At 41.2% G+C, this 12,440-nt stretch overlaps 1 non-coding gene across 6 annotated transcripts; it reads right to left on the bottom strand.

The window, feature by feature from the left end:
- Positions 1-1,753: 1,753 nt before the first annotated feature.
- Positions 1,754-11,392, bottom strand: LOC105356603 (uncharacterized). 6 transcript variants are annotated; one of them, XR_013651733.1, is made up of 9 exons: positions 11,197-11,392; positions 10,730-10,876; positions 10,331-10,438; positions 6,033-6,133; positions 5,913-5,947; positions 3,803-3,889; positions 3,447-3,523; positions 2,352-3,255; positions 1,754-2,265 (listed from the first exon to the last, which is right to left on the bottom strand). It is a non-coding gene; the product is annotated as an uncharacterized LOC105356603 (transcript). The 6 variants fall into 6 exon arrangements; XR_013651734.1 differs by having other exon boundaries at positions 1,754-2,619; positions 2,788-3,255; XR_013651735.1 differs by having other exon boundaries at positions 1,754-2,619; positions 3,050-3,255; positions 11,197-11,391.
- Between the last annotated feature and the right edge of the window lie 1,048 nt (positions 11,393-12,440).

Here is a 12,440-nt window from a genome sequence, read left to right as displayed (position 1 = left end):
TGAAATTGTGAAAAACCTGCACACTGATTTTAAATTAGCCATTGTATTATTCAATATATTACATTTTGCTTTAAAACATGTTCATTATTTTAAAACAGCATTTTAAAATATTCATTTTTAATCATGTGGAATATTATTATAATTTTACGTCTTTTTTCAGAACCTCGGATTTCAAAATCAATATTTTCCAAAGTAGCTTTGTTTTTATTTCATGTTGCTGTTTTTCACAATGGCTGATTTATTTCATGAAGAGCTTTTTCAGGAGAATGGGTCTATCTGTCAATCAAACCAGACAAGGCGGAGACACTTTTGTGATTGGCTATTCCTTTACCCAGACATGAGCAGCAGCACCCTAACTCCCCTGACTACATTGATCGAAGATGCTTCAGCAAACGTGATGGCGCAATGCACACCCCTCAACACTAGGGGGAGTATGCACCTTAACACATCCACAGTGTTACAAGAAATTGGGCAGTTTTGGTTCTAAATTTGCGGATAAAAGTGGCTTTGGGCGAGTGTGCATAATTCAGGTGATTTTGTGGTCGGTTTGGCAATTTTCATCTTCTTATGAACGTATAGTAGTGGTCTAAGTTAGGCTGAGTGGTTGTTGGAGGTTCACTAAGCTTCTATGAACTGGAGTTTCCATGAACTCACCATGCCGCGTGTGGGAGGGGCTACAAGCTAATGTTTTTAGCCTTATAGCCACATGGAGCAGTTGCTTGTGCTCATCTCAGTAACAATGCATGGATGCACAATGCACGTGGAGTGTGTTAAGATGTCAGAAACGTCATCCCAGGAAAGGTTCAACATTTTCCTTGAGACTCTCTGTCGGTCCGCCAGCTCGCCTCCTGCGAGCCGACATAAGGCTTAAGGCACGATGTGAGCTCTGAGTGAATGGCGTAAGAATGAGGAGTGTTTCAACCGGGGACTGAAAAGATGTTGACTACCGGCAGCCTCTGTGGTTTGGTCCACACAAACCCTCAAACTTCAAAAACAGAGTCGTGGATGTTTGCATCTTCTGCAGCAGACAGATAGTTTGTCTCTATTTGATCTCTAATGTCAGCAAAGCCGTGCAGATGTCGCTGAAATATGTCATCTCTCCGTCACACCGCTAAGCGGGTATCAAGGAATAAGAGTCGATTTCCATGGATCAGCAAATGAGCGTTTAGATCCCGCCCACTTTCACTGATTGACAGAAAGACCCATTCTCCTGAAAAAGCTCTTCATGAAATAAATCAGCCATTGTGAAAAACAGCAACATGAAATAAAGACAAAGCTACTTTGGAAAATATTGATTTTGAAATCCGATGTTCTGAAAAAAGATGTAAAATTATAATATATTCCACATGATTAAAAATGAATATTTTAAAATAATGAACATGTTTTTTAAAGCAAAATGAAATATATTGAATAATACAATGGCTAATTTAAAATCAGTGTGCAGGTTTTTCACAATTTCATAATCTTTTTATATATTTATGAGAGATTTATTGGTTGTGTATTTGCATGACGTCATATTTATTTAATTATGAACAGTATAGGACTCCAAACCCCTCAGGCAGGAGCTGTGGAGCATAAAGAGCAGGACCACCAGATGAGGAAGAGTTTCTTTTCCAGAAGCAGTCAGACGCTGAACTCTGGAAGATCACTTTTCTTTTGATCAAAAGCAGTAAAGTTGATTTTCTTTATAACAATAGTTTTAATACAGACTTCATGTAAACTGTTGATAAATTCATACAATAAATCTACAGAATGAAACAATAAAACCTTTATTAACTTTTTGTGATGTTACACATTTAGACATTTGATGAACTATGAGAGGCAACAACACATTTATACACACAAACACACACATAGTGGGGCAGTTTAATACATGTGATAAAAATGAACATTTACAACATAAATAAAACCCAACTAGGATTAGGGGTGGGGGGGGGGGTCACTTGGGTTGGGGTTAGGATTAGTTTCAGGTCAGGGATGGGTGGAGGCCATGCTATGGTTGGGGTGGGGGGTTTGGTTTGGTGGAGGTTAGGGTTAAGATGAGGTCAGGTGATGTGTCAGTCAACGCAGATTTGAGCAGATCTTTGACACCCCCTACTACAGGGGTCAAGAGGGGGGTGGGGCAGGTAAGGTTTAGGATTTAGGGTTAGAGGTTGGGTTAGGATTAGAGTTGGTTAGTCAGGGAGAAGCTGCAGTCAGAAAGTCCTGAAGGATCCTCACGGACACGCTGGCGACCGCCACCCCCCCCCCCCTGGAAGGTTCCAACTGAACAGAGACAGAGGGGACAGCAGATTTAAAGGACATTTCATGCTATTCTATAGTCTACATGCAGAAATATGATAATTAATTACCTTTGGCTCACTAAAGAACGATTTTTGAAAATAAAAAGTTACTTTTGCAGCTCCATTTTTGCATGTGTATGACAGCCCGCTGGTTTTCATGGATTGGGGGGCTCACAGTTGTAAGGCAGCTGTGCTGCAGCATGGTGGCCCTCCTCCTCCTCCTTACCAGGCTGATGATGTCAGGGGTGACAGTCCATGGCAATCCAGAAGGGCTCCCGAAAACTAGGACTGCCTCCCCTGGCCGCACCGCTGCAAAACTTAAGATAGGGAGGGGGATCTGTGGGAGGGGGATGAAGACAATGCAGATTTAGAAGATCCTTGACACCACCTACTACACCAGAGAAGATCTCTGCTGGACATCTACAGCTCCCACTCCCTCAGTAAAGCCCAGAACCTCCCCCTCCAGCCAGCCTTCAGCTCAGGGACCAGAGGTTCAGGCACTTACCTCCAGACACATGATATGAACACCACCGCTGGCATTGTGGCCTCAACCATGTCTGGTAATCCCTATTCCAGCAAAAACAAGGACCCTCTGCTCAGCTGACTTGAGGGGGGGTTATGACAATCTATGAGAGCAATGGAAACAAATCCATTTTCCTGTTGCTCTAAATGGATAGCTATTAATACACTTATTTAATACAGTTAATATTATCTTCTTATACTCTGAATGTCAGAATCCAGCTTCTTCTCAGATGAACATCAATCACCATAGTAACAAGAGAAAACAGGGAAAAGCTGCAGTCAGAAAGTTCTGAACGATCCATCTTCTTCAGAACCGGGTCGTGGGGGCAGACGCAGTGGTGAAGTGTTCCCCTGGGTCTTAGTGCTCACCAGGCGAACTGGTGCTGGAGCTGCTGGCAGCCGTGTGTTTGGTCCAGGGGGGCCATGGGACTATTGCTCTCCTCCATGCAAACTGGAAAAAGATGCACAAATTATTAGGGATGCCACAAATATTGGTTTAAACTGAACCGTATTTAACACCTTTAACACCTGATTTAGGTTTTATCTATTACTTTAAAAGAAGAATTTTGATGGATTACAATATGAATATATGTTTGTTTTATAGTCTTTAACATTTAGTTGATTTAAAATGAATGGCTCCACCATGCGGGCTGGAGGGACCGGAACAAGGAGGCCAGAGCAGAAGGTCGCGGTTGAGAAGCGTCTGCTGGTGTAGAATTCTGCAGAGACAGACAAAGTTCAGATCAGAGGAGTTTCTAGCAAAGAATGAAGAGATAACTGTGGCCACGGCTGTCTGGATTTACTGAACATCTTCAATTGTTGTGGAAAAAGTACAAGACGTTGTGCTTTGTGTTCATGACACACTTTCATCTGCATATCCACACAAAAATCAGTAAATGGTCTTTGGTCTTCAACCGAACCAGCAGCGATGACCATGAAGGCATCACGTTACATATTTTCCAGCTGAGAGAAGGCTGTGGCTGACGAGACAAACCTACCAGGAACTGGAGGACAACATCTGCAGGGACTCCAAAAGAAATCCCTGGATATTTGTGGCTCCTGTGGACCCCTAGGACCTCCCCGTCCTGCAGAGCCATACGACAGAAAAAAGAATGGCCATCAATCCATGAACATGGGTCGTTCACTAAGCCCAAAATTCATTTTTATCAGGTACAATGTGAGTGCAGATTGTGGTGGGTTTTGACATTCATGGTGGGGGTCAAATGTTCACTCGAAGTGTAAATAGAAAGAAGAATCACTAAAAAACTCTGGTCTTTCAGTCTAGAACTGCAGAAGGACATAAAAAAGCAATTTGGTTCTGAAAAGAAAAAACCACCTGGACCCATTTAGTTAAACCAGTGAGTCACTAGAACCCAGTCATCTTCATAGTACAGATGACAGTTTGGATTGACCTTCACTGCACAAACAGTGAGGTCAATAAGTCTTTGATCACCCTGTGATTTAGCAAGTTCTCCCACTTAGAAAACATGGAGGGGTCTAATATTTTCATCATGGGTGCATTTCCACAGTGAGAGACAGAATCTGAAGAAACATTCAGAAATCAAGTTGTACAGTTTTTTAAAACAATTTATTTGTATATTACTGTGACAAATAAGTATTTGATCACTTGAGTGAAACAACTTTAATATTTGGTACAGAAGCCTTTGTTAAAAATTCCAGAGGTCAAACGGTTCCTGTAGTTCTTCATTAGGTTTCTACACACTGCAGCAGGGATTCTGGCCCACTCCTCCATACAGATCTTCTCCAGATCTGTCAGGCTGTCGCTGAGCAACACGGAGTTTCTGCTCCCTCCAAAGATTCTCTATTGGATTTAGGTCTGGAGACTGGCTAGGCCACTCCAGAACCAGGATATGCTTCTTAAGGAGCCACTCCTTGGTTTTCTTGGCTGTGTGCTTCGGGTCATTGTCATGCTGAAAGACCCAGCCACGACCCATCTTCAACGCTCTGACAGAGATTAGGAGGTTTTTGCCCAAAATCTCACAATACAGAGCTCCGTTCATCCTCTCCTTAATACAGTGCAGTCGTCCTGTCCCCTGTGCAGAAAAACACCCCCCCAGAGCATGATGCTTCCACCCCTGTGCTTCACTGTAGGTATGGTGTTCTTGGGATGATGCTCCTCCTTCCTCCTCCAAACACGCCGAGTGGAGTTAAGACCAAAAGGTTCTATGTTGGTCTCATCTGACCACAAGACTTTCTCCCATGACTCTTCTGGATCATCAAGATGGTCATTCAGACGGGGAACCTTCCGTGCGATACATTATTTTAAACCATGACGTTTGAATGTATTACTTATAGTAGCCTTGGTAACGGTGGTCCCAGCTCTCTTCAGGTCATTGACCAGCTCCTCCCGTGTAGTCCTGGGCTGATTCTTCACCTTCGTTAGCATCATCGATACCCCACGAGGGGAGATCTTGTGAGGGGCCCCAGTCCGAGGGACATTGACAGTCATCATTAGCCTCTTCCATTTTCGGACAATTGCTCCAACAGTTGTTCTTTTCTCACCAAGCTGCTTGGCAATTGCCCCGTAGCCACTTCCAGCTTTGTGAAGGTCTACAATTTTGTCTCTTGTGTCTTTTGACAGCTCTTTGGTTTTGCCCATGTTGGCAGTTAGACTTCTGACTGATTGTGGGGGGGCACAGGTGCCTTTATGCAAGCTAACCACTTCAAACAAGTGCCACTAATTTAGAATCATGAGCAGAGTGGAGTTGGACTATTTCAAAGCAGAACAGCAGGTCTTTGCTGGTCTATCTGAGAATCAAGTGATCAAATACTTATTTGTCACAGTAATATACAAATAAATTGTTTAAAAAAAATCGTACAACATGATTTCTGAATGTTTCTTCAGATTCTGTCTCTCTGTGAAAATGCACCTATGATGAAAATTTTAGACCCCTCCATGTTTTCTACGTGGGAGAACTTGCTAAATCACAGGGTGATCAAATACTTGTTGACTTCACTGCACATACATACAGGAAGTGACACGTCTGCACCGATAGGGTTTCCATCATTTACGATTCTTAATGACCAATTACAGTGTCACACTCTGAATGTCAGAATCCAGCTTCTGCTCTGATGAACATCACTCACCACATTAATAATGCCCCCCCCCCTGAAAATCCTCCCTAAAAGAAAAGAGGGAAAAGCTGCAGTCAGAAAGTTCTGAACAATCCTCACGGATACGCTGACCCAACCACGGTGGGAGCTCACCTTAGTCTGGCAGTTGTGCTGCAGCACAGTCCTCCCTTTCCTCAGCCTGGTAGGGCTGAGGATGCCAGAGGAGACAGTCCACGGTCCAGTTCTTCGGTTATCTAAAGTCGGATAAAAGTCAAAGTAACGTCTACTGCAAATTGTGCCAAAGATACGTTCCTAATAAATGTGGAAATACCACCAACCTTTTTTCTCACTTAAATCAGCACCACCCCCTCGAGCATGCTCAATGCCAGACTTCAAAAACAACGGTAAGACCTGCGCTGCAGCAGCAGTCTTTACATTCGGCATTTTCCAATGTAACGCCATACGACAAAAAATCGAAAAGACATTGCGACATCACAAATTCTGTAGCCTACTGTCTGGCCAAAGACATGCTACCAATAAACACAGTCGAAAATGACGGATTCAAGCGGCTAATTAAGGTAGTTGACCCTCGTTACAAACTACCTGGACGTAAACACTTCTCTCAGACCGCCCTGCCAAAGCTTTATTCTGAGTGCCGAGAGATTGTCGAGACGGAGCTCCAAAATGTGTCATACTTCGCTACCACATCTGACTTGTGGTCAAGTCGCACGTCGGAACCTTATCTTAGCCTCACTGCTCACTACATTGACCAAGACTGGAATTTGAAGAGCAGATGTCTTCAAACTGCCTACTTTCCTGTGGACCACACGGGTGAAGCCATTGCTTTGGGCCTGTCAGACGCACTTGAATCTTGGGGACTGAGTGAAGACAAACAAGTCTGCATCACAACCGACAGTGGGACAAATATAGTGAAGGCCACATCACTCAACAACTGGACCCGGCTGCAATGCTTTGGACATCGTCTTCACTCAGCAGTTGGTAAGTTGCAGAGCAGAATACCAATCCTATTTGTGTGGTTTTTTTAACCCCCTTTACATATAATGTGATGTTTAAATCTACATTTACAAACTAATGACAAAAACATTTTTTTTTTGTTGGTGTTGGTACTAGGGTTGTGCCGATGGACGATATCATCGTCCATCGTGATGGGTGACTGACATCCCGATGGAGACACCACCATCGTGATCCCACGCCCCCGCCACGTTGCGCGTCGACACCATAAGCCGCGGTTACATGTACAAAATATCTTGATGGGATCAATGGTCGGATTAGAATCCAACCGTGTTCATGGGCCCAGAAAAATGTTTTCAGAATATAAAAACGTTCACTAAGGTCACAATTTCGGTCGGAATAAATCATTCGCACATGCGCAGTTTGAAAACCGGAAGGGGATACAACTTCCGCCGAGCTGCTTTTTTTCCAAACTTTATTGAATGTAACAATTCAATACAAAACAATGTTAAACAGCGCCGGGCGGCTATATATATTGACATGTCAGCTCGGTAAAATACGAGATGATCTTCTAAACGTGCTTTTAATAATGTTACGGTTATTATGAAACACCTGTTCGCTCATCATTTGAATTTTAATCCGTGTGGTGGTCAGTGCTTTTTCTGAACGAAGCCAGGATTAGCAGTATGCTAACACGGGCTAACAACATTAGCTTTGGGTGGCGCTGAATCCTGTGAATAACATCAGCCTTTATTTAGTCGGGACATGACTGGAAACACAAATCCACGTGATTGTTTGAATGTTTTCTAAGGACTGAGCGACATTTCTGCTTTGAAGCTCAAACCGCTGTGTGTCTGCTGACGATCCGAGCTGTGCTCAGACACACACTTAGACCCGGTTCTGAGTTCGGTAGCTAGTTCCCCTAGAGCTGCGGGACGGATCGCAGTCTTAAATCTCCCACACATACCGCTCATGTACCCCCCCCCCCTTCCCATCAAACACAAAGCTGTAACTCCGCGCTCCGCCGGTCCACTTCACTAGTCAAGTGCGGGAGCGGACTACTTCTTTTCTATTTTGTTTATTACTTTTTCTGTTTAAGTCATTTCCCTCAGTTTATACTGGATCATCGCGGATTAACCATTAGTTGGGAAATAAAATGAAAAAAGCAAAATAACGAATAGCAGTTATATAAGAACGAAAAATGTAAAAATACCCCCCCCCCCCCCGACGATGTCAGCGTCCATCCCGATGGTTGACAGCAAACATCGTCAACGGCCAAATTAGGGGACATCGCCCAACCCTAGTTGGTACTCATTTATTCAGTCGTTCTCGGGTGTAAATCAAGTTGATAAATGTTCTTGGATTTCACCAGGATCCAAATTTAATGCAGCACATCATCCCCTTTCCTACACTTAATTAAATCATTTCAGCAAAACAAAGGTTAACAATTAATGAAGACAAGTTGAAAAAATTAAACTGGTGATAATGTTGTTGCTTATCACTCATTATCAACTCTTAAGTAAACATTAAAAAAATAAGATCTAAATATTGGCAAAATTTAAAATGTGTTACGTTTTTGGCACAAAATTACGTTTTGTGCCAAATTAAATAAGAATAATTTAAGAACTGTGAATTTTATTTATCACTTTACAGAAATTTAAATTCTGAGTTTAATTTTGCTTCTGTTATTTACCTTTAATCCACAGAGAGAGTCGGAAAAGACAAACGGGTGGAGCGAGCGGTGGGTGTGTGTAAGAAAGTGGTGGCTGCCTTCAGTTTCTCTTGGAAGAAGAAGAGAGACATGGCTGTTGCTCAAGATGAGTTTCACCTACACCAGCACAAGTTGGTGACAGAATCACCCACCAGATGGGGTTCATGCCAAAAAATGATTGAAAGGATTCTGGAGCAACATAAAGCCATTACTCAGGTCCTCAGTGCAGATAAAAAGACCAGGCACTTGGTTCCCTCCTGGCAAGACATGGATGTGTTGGAGTCTCTGCATGTGGCCCTGAATCCACTGATGGAATTCACAGATTCACTTTCTGGAGACTGTTATGTGACCGAGTCATACCTCAAGCCGATGCTTCATCTTTTCAGAACACAGATTCTGAAACCATCTGATGATGAGACACAGCTCACAAAGGACATAAAGATGGCAGTAATGGCATACCTTGATGAAAAGTACAATGACCAGGTTACTAACGAACTGCTTGATATCGCAACCCTGGTAGATCCACGCTTCAAGCTGCAATATTGATGCAGAAAAGGTGGATGCTGTCAAACTGAGAGCAGTGTCTGAGATGATGGCTCAAAACGAGGAGCTGTCTACTTCAGCCAGAACGGAAGGAGCAGAAGAGGGAAGAGCTGCAACAATGCTACCAACACAGAAGAAACCGAAAAAAGCATTGGGCAGCTTTTTCAAGAAATCGCACCCCAGTGAAGGACTCACTGACAAAGAAAAAGTTGAAAAGGAGCTCAAAAACTACCTGCTGGCACCAGATCCAGACAGTGAAATGGACCCACTACAGTGGTGGAAAATCCATGAGAAAAGTTTCCCGAGGATTAGCTACCTGGCAAAGCGCTATTTGTGTATCCCTGCGACCAGCACCCCATCTGAGAGGGTATTTAGTACAGGGGGTAATATTGTAACCTGTCAAAGGGCAGCTTTAAAACCTGAAATGGTTGATACACTTGTCTTCCTTGCCCGCAATCTGTAGGCTTTTGTTCATTTAGCAGAAATCACACTGACCATGGTGCCTATTTGTTGCCTCACAGAATAGGAGGCCATTTAAGTTGATCTGTTGTTCTTTTTTGACTTGTCTTTGAAAGCTATTCGAAGTTGCACAAAGTATTTAAATAAGAACATTTTTGTTTTAAGTTTTCTTTAATTTCTTGAAGAGCATTTTAAAGAAACTGAGGAGTTTCTTGGGAGTTTTTTTTTTAGTTTATTGCACTTTTTTTTTATATTGACATAATTGTGTGTCAATTTTTTGTCTATTTTTCTGTTAAACTTGAAAGTTCAAACATTTGAATTTATTTGTGGTCTTTTAAAACTGTGTGCAATAAAGATTACTTTGGAAAATATAGTTATTTGATATCGTTTTTAATATCGTTATCGCACAATATGAAAAAAACAATATCGTGATATGAAAAATCCAATATCGCCCAGCCCTAATGTGAACCACAGCCGCCCCCCCAATAACGAAAATCTGTGAATAATTGACGCCGTTTTAAACTCCCTGAGCCCTTGCAGAGTCAGAACCTTTTTCTGTCGTTTGGGTTCATTTCCACAAGCTGGAGATGATGAAGGGCGTTTGGATGGCATCTTAAACGCGTAAACAATACTTGGGGGATTAGTGTACTGTTAAACCCCTAAATAATAGTGCAGTATTTGTTCACTAAAGTGATACCTCTCAATTAAATGTGTTGAATATTTATATTTCTATAATCCATTTTGCGTATCTCACTGCCTTACCAACCTGTAAGACTGGAGAGCAACAAAGTCGACAGACGATGACTCTGGTCCTTCTGCCATTTTGATGCTGGCTAACGTCTCCATACCGCCTCACAGACTCAAACGCCACCTGCTGGCGGAAAGGTGTAACTTCACCTGTAAGGCACTTAAACATTAGGGAAAACATTTGGTTGAAGCTATAAAGAATTCAACTAAATGCTTTCCTGTTTTTCTTTATTACAGCTGAGGAAACTAATGAGAGCTCAAAGGCCGCTTTAACATGTTTTACTTTTACAACAGGGATTATGAATCTTCTGACACACCAGATATATATTTGAATTAAGCCATTTTAAAAGAAAAAAACAGCATTTCTGGTATTGACTTATATTTTTCAATTATGCTACAGAAACGCTTCCATTCCTACCAGTTCCAGCAGAGAAAGGGTTGTCCAGTGTCCAGCAGAGGGCGCTTGGTCCTTCGCTAGGATCACTTTCATGGTTCAGGGTTGGTTCGCCATCTTGTTTCTTCCGCTCATGGATCTCAGAAAACAATCCGCTTCATTCGGCCCAACCTTCATGGCCCATCAGACAAACATAAAATACACTCAAATAAGCAAAATAAAACATCAGGCAGTCAGTACGAATAAATAAAAATAATGTCGCCTTTTTAATTTAATTTTTTAAACGGAACTATTTCAAGTTACGCATCACGTGGCGGTTGGATGGATGTCCGCGCGAGGCCTACACTAACGCGCCAAAACATCTACAACTTGATTAATAAATCATAAAACATGAATTCACTGCATTAGTCTGCTATTTTAACGACATTTACTAATAAAACATTGTTAAATATGAAATTTATGCAAAAAAAAATTTTTTTTAACACACTCACCAAGTCCCGTTGAGTACATGAAAATAGACTTTTTTTTCTTCAGGCAAAACCCAACTTCACCACCGAGTAAAATGAACAAAAACCAAACTTTTATCGATCTCTGATCATCTCATCTTCTCCCTCGTTTGATAAACTGCATAATGGCTGCTCTGCTAACGTACAGGAAAGCTCTCACATCGGCAACAACCTGATTGGCTGTTGTCCGTCACGTGGATCACGTCACCCAGAGACTGCATACCTTTTCAAAATAAAAGAGAACAAATATGAATTTTTTTTTTTTTTTTTTTTTTTTTTTTTATTGAAAAAGACAGTTGAGGTTAACAGTTTGAGACAATTGTATACAATTATGCAAAGTGCAAAAACATCGAAAAAAGGTACTGGACATGTACAAACAGCCAATGCAGAATAAAGACAATATAATTTTTTTTTTTTTACCAATAATACAGAAAAATAAAATAAAATAAATACAAGACATTAAAATAAAATAAAAAATAAATAAAAAAAGGGGGGGGGGGGTTACATAGACATTGCAATTAATCTTAACTTAGGGGGCTATCAAGAAGCTGTAATTTACATATGATACTTTGAAGTTCCATAGCAAGTTTGTTTTCCATGAAGTTTACAGATGAAAAAAAAGAGCAGAGTTCTTTATGAAATGTAGAAAAAAATGGTTTGATTTTAAGGAAACGGCATTTATGTATATAGAATTTACCCAAAATAATTACAACATTCAGAATAAGTTCTGTGTTCTTGTTTTCTAAAATAAACCCAAAAATGATATCCTTAATAGAAAAGTCTGCTAAAAGTGGAATCTTGGGGAAAAGCCAATAATGTAAGCTATTCCAAAAGACATCAGAATAAAAACATTCAAAGAAAAGATGCTCAGTTGTTTCAATCTCCACATGACAAAAAGAACAACAATTTTCAGGAATTCCAAACCGTTTTCTTAATAATTCCTTGGAAGGGTAAATACCTGAAAAGGTCTTAAAGTGAACTTCCTTGGCTTTAGGAGGAATGGGGAGTTTTAAATATTTAGTTCGTATTTGTTTCTTTTTTGAATTATTAAAATATTGGGTTATATAATTTGGATTTGAGACGTAGGGAAAGGACGTTACATTAAAATATTCTCTGATTTGAAGGTTTGGGAGTTTGGCAGTTGCTATGTTGTGTCCATTAATCAGAAGCTTGGGGACAGTAGGATGTCTGTAGATGTCATTATGAAACAAATCAGAAACTGAGCTCAC

This window comes from Oryzias latipes, chromosome 19 (genome assembly GCF_053564925.1).
Source record: "Oryzias latipes strain Hd-rR chromosome 19, Olatipes_Hd-rR_3.1".
Lineage (NCBI taxonomy): Eukaryota > Metazoa > Chordata > Actinopteri > Beloniformes > Adrianichthyidae > Oryzias > Oryzias latipes.
Note: the sequence above shows the minus strand (reverse complement) of the source record. Positions and strands in the feature narration are given on the sequence as shown.